Source organism: Diceros bicornis, chromosome 21 (genome assembly GCF_020826845.1).
Source record: "Diceros bicornis minor isolate mBicDic1 chromosome 21, mDicBic1.mat.cur, whole genome shotgun sequence".
Taxonomy (NCBI): domain Eukaryota; kingdom Metazoa; phylum Chordata; class Mammalia; order Perissodactyla; family Rhinocerotidae; genus Diceros; species Diceros bicornis.
In genome coordinates, this window is record NC_080760.1 from 6,207,485 (window position 1) to 6,217,754 (window position 10,270).

The 10,270-nt window shown below is 41.8% G+C and overlaps 1 long non-coding RNA gene across 3 annotated transcripts; it reads left to right on the plus strand.

Annotated features, from left to right (window-relative positions):
* Window positions 1–4,466: 4,466 nt before the first annotated feature.
* Window positions 4,467–9,807, plus strand: LOC131419441 (uncharacterized). 3 transcript variants are annotated; one of them, XR_009223248.1, is made up of 3 exons: window positions 4,467–4,821; window positions 7,092–7,512; window positions 9,305–9,807. It is a non-coding gene; the product is annotated as an uncharacterized LOC131419441 (long non-coding RNA). The 3 variants fall into 3 exon arrangements; XR_009223247.1 differs by lacking the exon at window positions 4,467–4,821 and having other exon boundaries at window positions 6,861–7,512; XR_009223246.1 differs by lacking the exons at window positions 4,467–4,821; window positions 7,092–7,512 and adding an exon at window positions 8,155–8,375.
* The last annotated feature ends 463 nt before the right edge of the window (window positions 9,808–10,270 follow it).

The following is a 10,270-nucleotide window of genomic DNA, read 5'->3' on the forward strand; positions in this document are numbered from 1 at the left end:
CCAAGTGCCTCATCTTGGCTTATGAGTTGGGCAGCCTCCACAGTGGTACCCAGTAAGCCCCACCTATGATATAGCCATCCCTGTGGAACCACTAGGTGGTTAGTAACTGGCTTCTGAACATAATAACAACCAAAGTGATGGGATGTTTCATCTAAATTTTAACTAAAAATGTCTCTCACTTCCTTTTACTCCCTCTCTCATGTTCCATCTCTCTCTCTCTCTCACTCTTTCGAATCCCTGGAAGTGAGGAATCAAATACTGGTGTTTTGGTGCTGCCCAATGTGGAGGTCTATAGAGGGGAGAAGCAAGGGAGTGCCCAGGCCAACAGACAGAAAGAAACTCAGGCTCTCAGTCCAAACTGAACCCTGAAGGCTGAGAGTGACCTTGGGGGCCAGTCTTCCTCTAGTCAAGCCTCAGTTGAGGCCACTGCCCCAACCTGTTAAACTCATTGAAGCAGAGGCGCGCAGCTAAAATGCCTGATTGCTGATCCACACAAATTGTGAGATAGTCAACATTTGTAGTTTTGAAATGCAAGGTTAGGGGCAATAAAGTCAGAAAGAGAAAGGTAACTGACACAGCCTACCAGGACCTGGCCCTACCTTCCACCCCAGCTCCTGTTCTCTCCTCTCAGCCTCCCTCCAGCCGCACTGGCCATCTTTCTAACTTCTTCTGGCCAAACTCACTTCTGCCTGTGAGACTTAGGACCAGTGGTGCCATCTCCGTGACACACTGCTCCCAGACTCATGCAGAGCTGGCTCCCTCTTGTCATTCTTGTCCCATCATATGTCACCCCAGTGAGGCCTTTCAGATCCTCCTACCCAGTGACCCCCAGCCATCCCTCACAGCCCCCTGCTGTGTTTCTCTACAGCACTTGCTCTTTTCTTTCTCATGTCTTTGTTTTTGTCCCTTTCCCCTCTAGACTGTGAGCTCTTGGCAGGCAGGGACCACTTGGTCATTTTCATCTTACACTTCACCCCACCAGGGCACCTGGCACAGGGTGACTGTTCAGTGCACAGCTGCTGAATGAGTACATGGGAACATCTTGCACCCCTCCCCCTGCTTATGACCAACTTTGATTGTGGAGATGAACACTAGTAAGAGGAGGTACAAGTTGTTTCTGAGGCAGGGGAACAGCCAGAAAGACTTCTGTTTGACTCATCACTGCTCCAGGAGCTCTAGCAAAGTTCAGTGGACACCGTGTAAATTCCAGGTTTACAGCAGAAGGACTTGATGTATATATATTATGCAATGGTTACCAAAATAAGTTTAGTTCACATCAATCACCAAACAGAAATAAAACATTTTTTCTTGGGGATGAGAAGTTTTAGCATCTATTCTTTTAGCAACTTTCAAATATACCACACAGCAGTGTTAACTTGCACAGTGCTGTATATCAAGTATATCTCAATACAACCGGAAAAGAAAAAAATCAAAAAACTCACTGGCCACCACTGACACAAGAGGCTGCCCACCCCCTGGTGTCCAGCACTACCACTGCAACCCAGGGAGGAACTCCACCAAACAGAAAGGAACCTTTCTTCAGGTATCCTCAAAGCAGAGGCTCTCCAGGGTCCCAGGGTTAAAGGAGCAGGACCTGTTGGCTTCGAGAGAGTGGGAGCAATCTCGGGATCCTACTTTCCCCCACTCTTGCTGTCCCCCACCAGGTGTCCTCTTCACTCCTGAGGCATCCTAACCTCCCCCAGGACAATGATTCCCCCTACCTCCAGATGAGGACCCTGAGGTTCCCACAAGAATTACTCTTCTCCCTGGACTCTGGACTTGGTGTCCAGTGCTCTGGCATCTTCTTCCTTATCCCCAGTTCTCATGTATCCAAGCCCCCAAGCCGCCTCAGTTCTAAAGGATCTCCAGGGGGTGGAAAGCATTTACTCAGGGTTTCAGAGCACAGTAGGTCATCGACAGAGAACCCAGTCCAACAGACATGTTGTGAGTGCATGGAACACTTGGAGTCACCCACTGGATGCACTCCACTTTATACAGGAGGACCCTCACTGAGGTCTTCTCTCCTCTTCCCAATGCCTACACAAGGGGGAGGATGGGCTCATCACAGTTCTGGGTGACCACAGAGGTGGACTGCAGGACCCCAGTCCTGTGCTCCCCAGGCTGGGCCAGGGATGGGTCTGGAACAGGTAGACACCTAGGAACCTTAGGGATTCCTCTGCCCATCTCTGGGCCCCTGCACACGAATCTAGGAGAACAGATGTTACTGCCCCGTGGGAGAGTTGCCTGCAACTTCTCTCCCTCCTGCCTCTTGTCACTTCCCCGGTGTTGGCTCTTTCTTGACTGCACCTCCGTGGTCCCCACATGAGAAGTCAGTGAGAGTGGGTGTGCTTGTGCACATTCGATGATGAGGAGAGGAAAATGACCCCATATGGAGAGGGGTGGGCAGCAATCCCCTAGGATCTTAATGCCTCTCATTGCCAAAGGAAACCTGAGGGAAGGGGTGGAGCCTTGGCCAAGGAAGCTGGAGATCTCTCTAGTCTTCAGGACTCTGACCACCTCCTGTGGTCTGGGACAGTACTTGCCTCTTTCTGGGCCAGTTTGCCAACTGTACAGTGAAGGGTAAAATGTGCAACAGTACAAGCATGTGCTTGGCCACGACAAGTCATCAGGCCCCATAGATACATTAAGTACGTTTTAAGTGTATTGAAGACATTAATATTGCTGTGCAATCATCACCACGATCCATCTTCAGAACTCTTCTCATCTTGCAAAACTGAAACTCTACACTCATTCATGAAAAACTCCCCATTCCGCCTCGCCCCAGCCTCTGACAAACACCATTCTACTTTCTGTCTCTCTGAATCTGGCAATTTCAGGAATCTCATAGAAGGGAAATCACACAAGGTTGTATTTTTGTGACTGGCTTATTTCATTTAGAGTAATATCATGAAGGTTCATCTACGGTGTGCCATATCTTAGAATTTCCTTCCTTTGTTAATAATGAATAATATGCCATTGTATGTATATTCCACATTTTGCTCATCCATACATGCCTGGACTGATACCATAGCCAGGCTCAAAACCAAGCCCAAAATAAAATGGGGCCCCAGCCAGATTTTTATCAACGGTCTCCTGGAGACTACTTTCTTAAACCATGTCCCATGTGATATTTACTAAGGATCTAATCTTGGGCCGTGAGTTGTTTTTCAGAAACTCCGTTTTTCCTCCTTGAGCAAATTTCAACAGCTCTGAGCCAGTGAGACTACAAGACAGCTGGCAAGACTCAAACCGCTACTGCACAAGTGACTGGCGGATAACCTGGGAGACCAAGAACTCCCCTGCCGATCATGTTAAGAACACCACCTTTTGAACATAGGATGTATGACAGAACATTAAAATCTTCTGCACTTGCACAAAATGCCTAGGACTGCCCCCAACCTTCACGCACCCGCTCCTTTTTCCTTAAAAAGACCTTTTCAACAGCCCATCGGGGAGAACGATTTAACCTTTGTCTCCTGTCTCCTTGCTGGCCAACTTCTTAATAAAGATTTTTCCCTTTATTACAAAGAGTGGGTAGCCCATGGTTGGCTTAAGGGGTGTTTGGGCAGTGAGCCCTTCGTCAGTTACAATACTTGTGTGGTTTCCATGTTTTAGCTATTATGAATAATGATGTTATGAACATGAGTGTTGAACTACGCCTTTGAGAACATGCTTTCTACTCTTTGGGGGGTATATACCCAGAATTGGAATTGCTTGATCCTATATAATTATATTTTAAATTTTTTTTTTAGGAATTGTTATATTGATTTCTACATCAACTATATATTATATATTCCCTCCACAGTGCACAAGGGTTCCTTTTTGTCCACATCTTGGCCAACATTGGTCCTAGTATTTTTCTTCTTCTTTTTTTTTTGGATAAATGCCATCCTAATGAAGGTGAGGTGGTCTCTCGCTATGTTTCTGATTTGCATGTCCCTAATGATTACTGATGTTGAGTGTCTTTTCATATGCTTATTGGTCATTTGCAGATCTTCTTTGAGGAAATGTCTATTCATGTACTTTGTTCAATTTTTATTTAGATTGTTGTTTGTTGTTGAGTTTAGGAGTTCTCTATCTATTCTGGATATTAAGCCCTTGTCAGATACATGGTTTGCAAATATGGTCTCCCATCCTGTGGGCTGTGCTTTTACTCTGTTGATAATGACTTTTGAGGCACAAAACTTTTTAATATCCATGAAGTCCAGCATGTGTATTTTCTTATTTTATTGCCTGCTCCTTGGGTGTCATATCCATGAAATCATTACCAAGTCCTATCTTGTAATGTTTTGTCTTATGTTTTCTTCTAAGGGTATTATAGTGTTAGCTCTTACCTTTAGGTCTTTGATTCACTGGGAATAAAGTTTTGTATACAGTGTTAGGTAAGGGTCCAAGTTGATTCTTTTGCATGTAGATATCCACTTTTTCCAGTACAACTTGTTGAAAAGACTTTTCCCCATTGAATAATCTTGTCACCCTTGTCAAACATAATTTGATCGCATGGGTGAGGGTTAATGTCTGGGCTCTCAATTCTGTTTCCATTGGTCAATATGTCTGTCTTTATGCCATGACAATGCTGTTTTGATACAGTAGATTTGTAGTAAGTTTTCAATTAGGAAGAATCAGTCCTCCAACTTACTACCTCCTTTCAAGATTATTTTTGGTATCTGGGCTTACTTGAGATTCCATAAGAATCTTAGGATGGGTTTTTTTCTATTTTAGCACAAAATGTCCTTGGGATTTTGATAAGGACTGCACTGGATTTGTTGATCTCTTTGGATAATGTTGACATCGTCAGAATAAGGAGTCCTCCAATCCATGGTGAAGGGATGTCTTTCATTTCTAGTAGTGCCAGGTGGCTGTTCAGGTTGAGGGGGCGGCACTCCTTGAGGTAGTAGTGCAGAAACCCACAATGAATGAATGCATGTATCTTTACACATTAGTTTTTTCATGTTCTTTGGATAAATACGCAGCAGTGGAAGAGCTGGATTGTATGGTAGTTCTAGTCTTAATTTTTCGAACAATCTCCATACTGTTTTCCATAGTGGCTGCACTAATTTGCACTCCCACCAGCCGTGTACGAGAGTTCCCTTCTCTTAACATCCTCTCCAACACTTGTTTCCTGTGTTGTTAATTATAGCCATTCTGATAGGTGTGAGGTGATATTTCATTGTAGTTTTGATTTGCATTTCCCTGACAGTTATTGATGTTGAACATCTTTTCATGTGCCTGTTGGCTATCTGTATAACTAAATTTAAGTCCACAATTCCATCAGTCAATGCCCCTTGCTTAAAGTTATTTTCTGTTGACATACTATTAATACATTATTATGAACTACAGTCCCTAGTTTAAGGACTCTTTGTATTGTACAGTTCCATGGGTTTTGACACACATATAGTGACATGTAGCCACTATTACGTGCAGAACAGTCTCACTACGCTAAAAATCCTCTGAGCATCAGATTAGCTCTTAACAGCTTTTTAAAATATTAACAATTGTCAGAATAACTTAAATTTTTACGTTGAAAAGTGTTCCACAGGTGCTAAGTTGTGTTAGTCTCACTATTATGATCACTATTAGAAATAATGAAAAAAATGAACCCCTACATAAATAGCAAAAACCATAGAATTTTAAAGATAAAAAGGATCTTGAAGATTAGGAAATCTCATATTCCTCAAGACCCTGCCCTCCAGTCTCTCAGCTTTCTGTGTCATTTATCTGCTGACTCTGCTGAGGAGAAAGAAATTGATAAAGAAAAACAAAGCCAAAAACAAATATTGGTTCTAAGTATTCCTCTTGAGCCCAATTTAATCAAGCACGGCTTCTTTTTTATTGCCTATTTGCATCAGGAACATAATTACTAGCTAGAGCCTAATTTGAGACTATTCATTACGAATGAAAGATGTCATATCTAAGAACAGAATGGAATTCACTGAGGCTTTATTCTTGGGACATTTGTAGGATTAAGTCAGGACACACTGTGAGAGTAATAAATAAGTTCTGTATATTTTTCTTCTCCAAGACCATGGATTTCAGCCACACTTTATACCCATGTACTTTGCAACAACGAAAAACAATTAAACACTGACCTTGAATATTTTGCCCTCAGATTCATTAGTCTTTAAAACATAAATTGAGCAATTTAAATGTAGATGACTAAAAGACTATGGAGACTTCTAGAATATCACATTAGGTCCTTTAGAAGTGAAGAATTGACTTTATAAAGCATTTCTATTCCTTCTCATACCTTGACAATAGTGCTACTGTGACTCTGTTTTAAAGAGGATAATGGCGGGCATTACTTTAATTTGTACTTTTTCTTTTTAAAGTACATTTACTTAATATTTCTCAGTCTCTTGAAAACTTTTATCATTAAGCTCAACCTTCATTTAAATCAGCAGACCTATTAGGTGAAGGCGACATGAACATTTACTTGCAAACTCCTCAGAAAATTACTAATTTAACCTTTACTTTGGACGATCCATTGTAGAACTCAAACTGGATGTATTCGTCAGCCACCTCAAAATGGCTCTTAACTATGTGTTTGTACCTTTACCTGGGAAGATATTATCTGAGGGTAATTGTTCTTCCCAAACACTTTCTTTACCTCAAACAGCAATACTTCCAAAATTTTAAGGAAAATGTGGGCAATTTGGTGAAAACTAAATGACTTAAGTTTGTTTTAGCATGCCAATGAAATTAAGAAAATAAGTATTTTGATTATTATTGAATTTAAAAATCAGAAATGAAGAAAACAAACTTTGTCCAAAGACATTTCTGCAAGTGAAATCCTCTGAGAAACTGACAGCTAGCCTCCCGTTTTAACCACTAAACCATAAGAAATGTAATACCATGGGCAAACACTTGAGAGTCATCACCTACACGCACCCCCAACACCATCAGGGCCACAGATCAGGGGAAGGAGTCAGGGTAGGGGAGACAGCTGCGCACTCAGCATCCTTCCTTCCCGGGTCAGAACTTGGTCCCAGCTGCTCGCTGTCTAGTCTTCTGGGGAAGCAGAGAATTCTTCTGGGGACACAACACACATCGGGTGTTAAGGATGTCATTGTCCTTTTTTAAACAAATTTTAGATCACGTGACGTGCTTCTCAGGACAGGAGGAGCCGCCTCAAGGGAAGACAGATCTTCTCCAGGAGCTGAAGTTCATCCAAGGAGAGCAGAGTCTAGGGCTGCAGAGCGCCACTGCTCTCCATCTCAGGGACAAGTCGGTCTCCAACCCCTCTCCCCCTCCCGGCTGGCCCCCAGCGGTTCCCATTGTATCCTCGGAGGCCCGCGCATGCGCAGGACCGGCGCTCATAGCAGCAGAGGCGCCAGCGAGCTGGAGAGCCCCAGGCGCGCGCACTGGAGGCGGGGTCCCTGGTGGGGAGGTGGTGCTGCAGGGGTTTGTGTGGTGGGAATTGGCGGTTTCTGGATCCTTTCTCCAGGATTTTCAGCGCTGGGGAGCTCTCCTTTCTACAGTGTGGAGGAGCGCTGGGCAGGAGGCAGCGCTGAGGTAGGTGGTGGACGGCGGGCTCGGTTTGGAGATCTCCGCCGCTGACGGCGGGAGCGCGGTGTCGGGGGCGGGCCACGGGGCTCCTGGCAGGCTGCCCCAGGCGGTGGGAGCCCAACTCTGGCTCAGGCTATTGGGCTCCTCATTGCCTTCATTAAACAAATAAACGTTCCTACTTCCTTGGGACCACTTTTATAGAAAAGCCTAATGGCATTAATGGTTTCTGATAATTGACTCTATATTTGCAAGGCGAACTTTGAAGCCTGTGAATTGTTGTAAACTGCATTTAATGAAAGAAGCTTTAAACAATCTTTGGTGCAAATTATGTAACTTCCTAATAACTCACCTTCTGTTAACATAGACTGATGACTGATCAATTGATGATTGACATAATGTGTACGGAATTTTGGTTTCAGTCAAAAGGATTTTCTAGGCAGTTGGTGCTAAAATTAAAATCGGATCAGGAGGAGGATTTTAGAAGTAGTGTGTAGTGTGTGTTTTGTCTCCGTAGTCATTTAGATGTAAGAATTTAGATTTGGAAAGCCCAAGGAAAAAGAATTTTGAAATTTTGATTTGACTGACAAGGTGAAAGTCAAAAGGTCAAATACGGAAGGCTATCATTTATATGATAGTCTAGACAAGATAAACCATAGGGAAAGACAACAGATTGTTAGTTGTCATTAGTTTTAATATTTAGTTAATCATTTAGTTTAATAGTTTAATCATTAGTTTTAATATTTCTGATTTAAAAAATACATTTTAATGATACCATCCTAATTATGCTTTTGGATGATACCAGAAGTTAATAACCTATTAAATTCTGCAGTAGGAAGAAATGACATGTTGGTTATTGGTGTCTTTGAAGTGTAAGTATTGGCAGTAATGAAATTTTTAAATAAGCTTTTTTGTATTCTGAACTACTGATTTTTTTTACTAGATCCTGTTGGACATGGCATATTACAAGTTTCAAAAGGCTCTTTAAATTATTGTAGCAGGCTGAAGCTATTAAATTATAATGTAAGATCTTTATAGATGAAACAGGCAAAAATACAAAAAGCCCTTCATCATTTTATCTTTGTTAATATCTTACCATATACATGAATGACTTTTGGCTAGACAGACCTGAACTTGACAAGATAGACTCATTAGTATGCTGAATTTGTTTTGGAATGTTAAAGTGGGAGAGGATATATAAGTTTTACCTGAGGGTGACCCAAGTCAATATGGTGGGTTTAGCTGTTTATACGCTCTTTCTGAGTTACGATCTTGATTAAAACGCTCATCATAGACATACCAAGAAATTTGGACCATTTTATGTATCAATATATTAAGATGTCCTATTTCTCTGATAGTTTCTGATTTCAGGGTGTCTGGGAAAAACAGTTTCTCAACATAGGTACTTTGGAATATAATTTTTGATTGTTGACTTATTGAATCATAGAATTGTTGAGTTGGAAATAATTTTAGTGGTTGTAGAGTCTAAACTCTTCATTTTCCAGGAAATGGAAAGTGAGGTTTCTCGAGTTAAGTTGTCCATAGTCTGAATGCTATGTAGTGGCAGAGTTGGAACTAAATGCTCAGATGCTTGTCTCAGGATTCCTAGTACAATGTTGTCTGTGCTATATACTATTAAGGAGACAAAGCAGTGAGTTACCTTCTCAAATCATATATGTAGCCAGCAGGGTTGATTCTTTCCCATATGTGTTTTTTCCTTTCTTTTTTAAATAACTACTAACCACAATTAATTGATTCCCCTAGCATATTTAATGACTATCCTTGTGCGTGTCTCCTCAAGCACACGTGTGGAGGACTCCCTAGAATGGACACCTGCCTCTGAGTGGATTGCTGGGCCAGAGGCTGACGTGCATCTGAAACTTGACGAGCTGCAGCCAAATCATCCTCTGAAGTTTTAACAATTTCCATTCCCGCCAACAGTGTCTGAGTCATCCTTGCCCTGGGAATTGTCAGGTCAGCATTGTCAGATTTTTAAAGTTTTGCCAATCTGATGAGTGAGAAATGATGTATTTGTTTTCCTCTTTGTACAACTGTTTTGACAAATTCATAGAGCTGTGCAACTACCAAAATTGAGATACAGAACAGTTCCAGCACCCAGAACTCCCTTCAGCTGCTCTTTTGTAGTCATCTCTTCCCCCACCCTTAACCCCTGGTGACTAATGATCTGTTGTCTTTCCCTATGGTTTGTCTTTTGTAGAATATCATATAAATGGAATCCTACAGTATTTGGCCTTTTGAGTCTGGATTCTTTCATTTAGCACAATACATTGATTTGAGTGTTCATCCATGTTGTTGCCTGTATCAGCAGTTCCTTCTGTTTTATTGCTGAATGTAGTATCTATTGTGTGACTGTACCACAGTTTATCCACCCAGCAGTTGAAGGACATTTGAGTTATTTTCAGTTTTGTCTTTTTTGACTATGAATAAAGCTGCTATAAATCTTTGCAAACAAGTTTTTGTGTAAACATAGGTCTTCCTGTCTTGAGTAAGCACCTAGAAGTGGAATTGCTGGGTCACATGGTATGTGTATGTTTAACTTTATTTTAAAAACTGTTTGTGGTAGCAAAGTCATGGCCCACAACGATGTCTTAATCCCTGGAACCTGGGAATACATTAGTTTACTTGGCAAAGGTGAATTAAATTTGCAGATGAAATTAAGGTTGCTAATCAACTGACTTTAAAATAGGGAGATTATCCTGGATTATCCAAGGGGCCCAGTGCATCACAAAGCACATTAAAAGGGAAA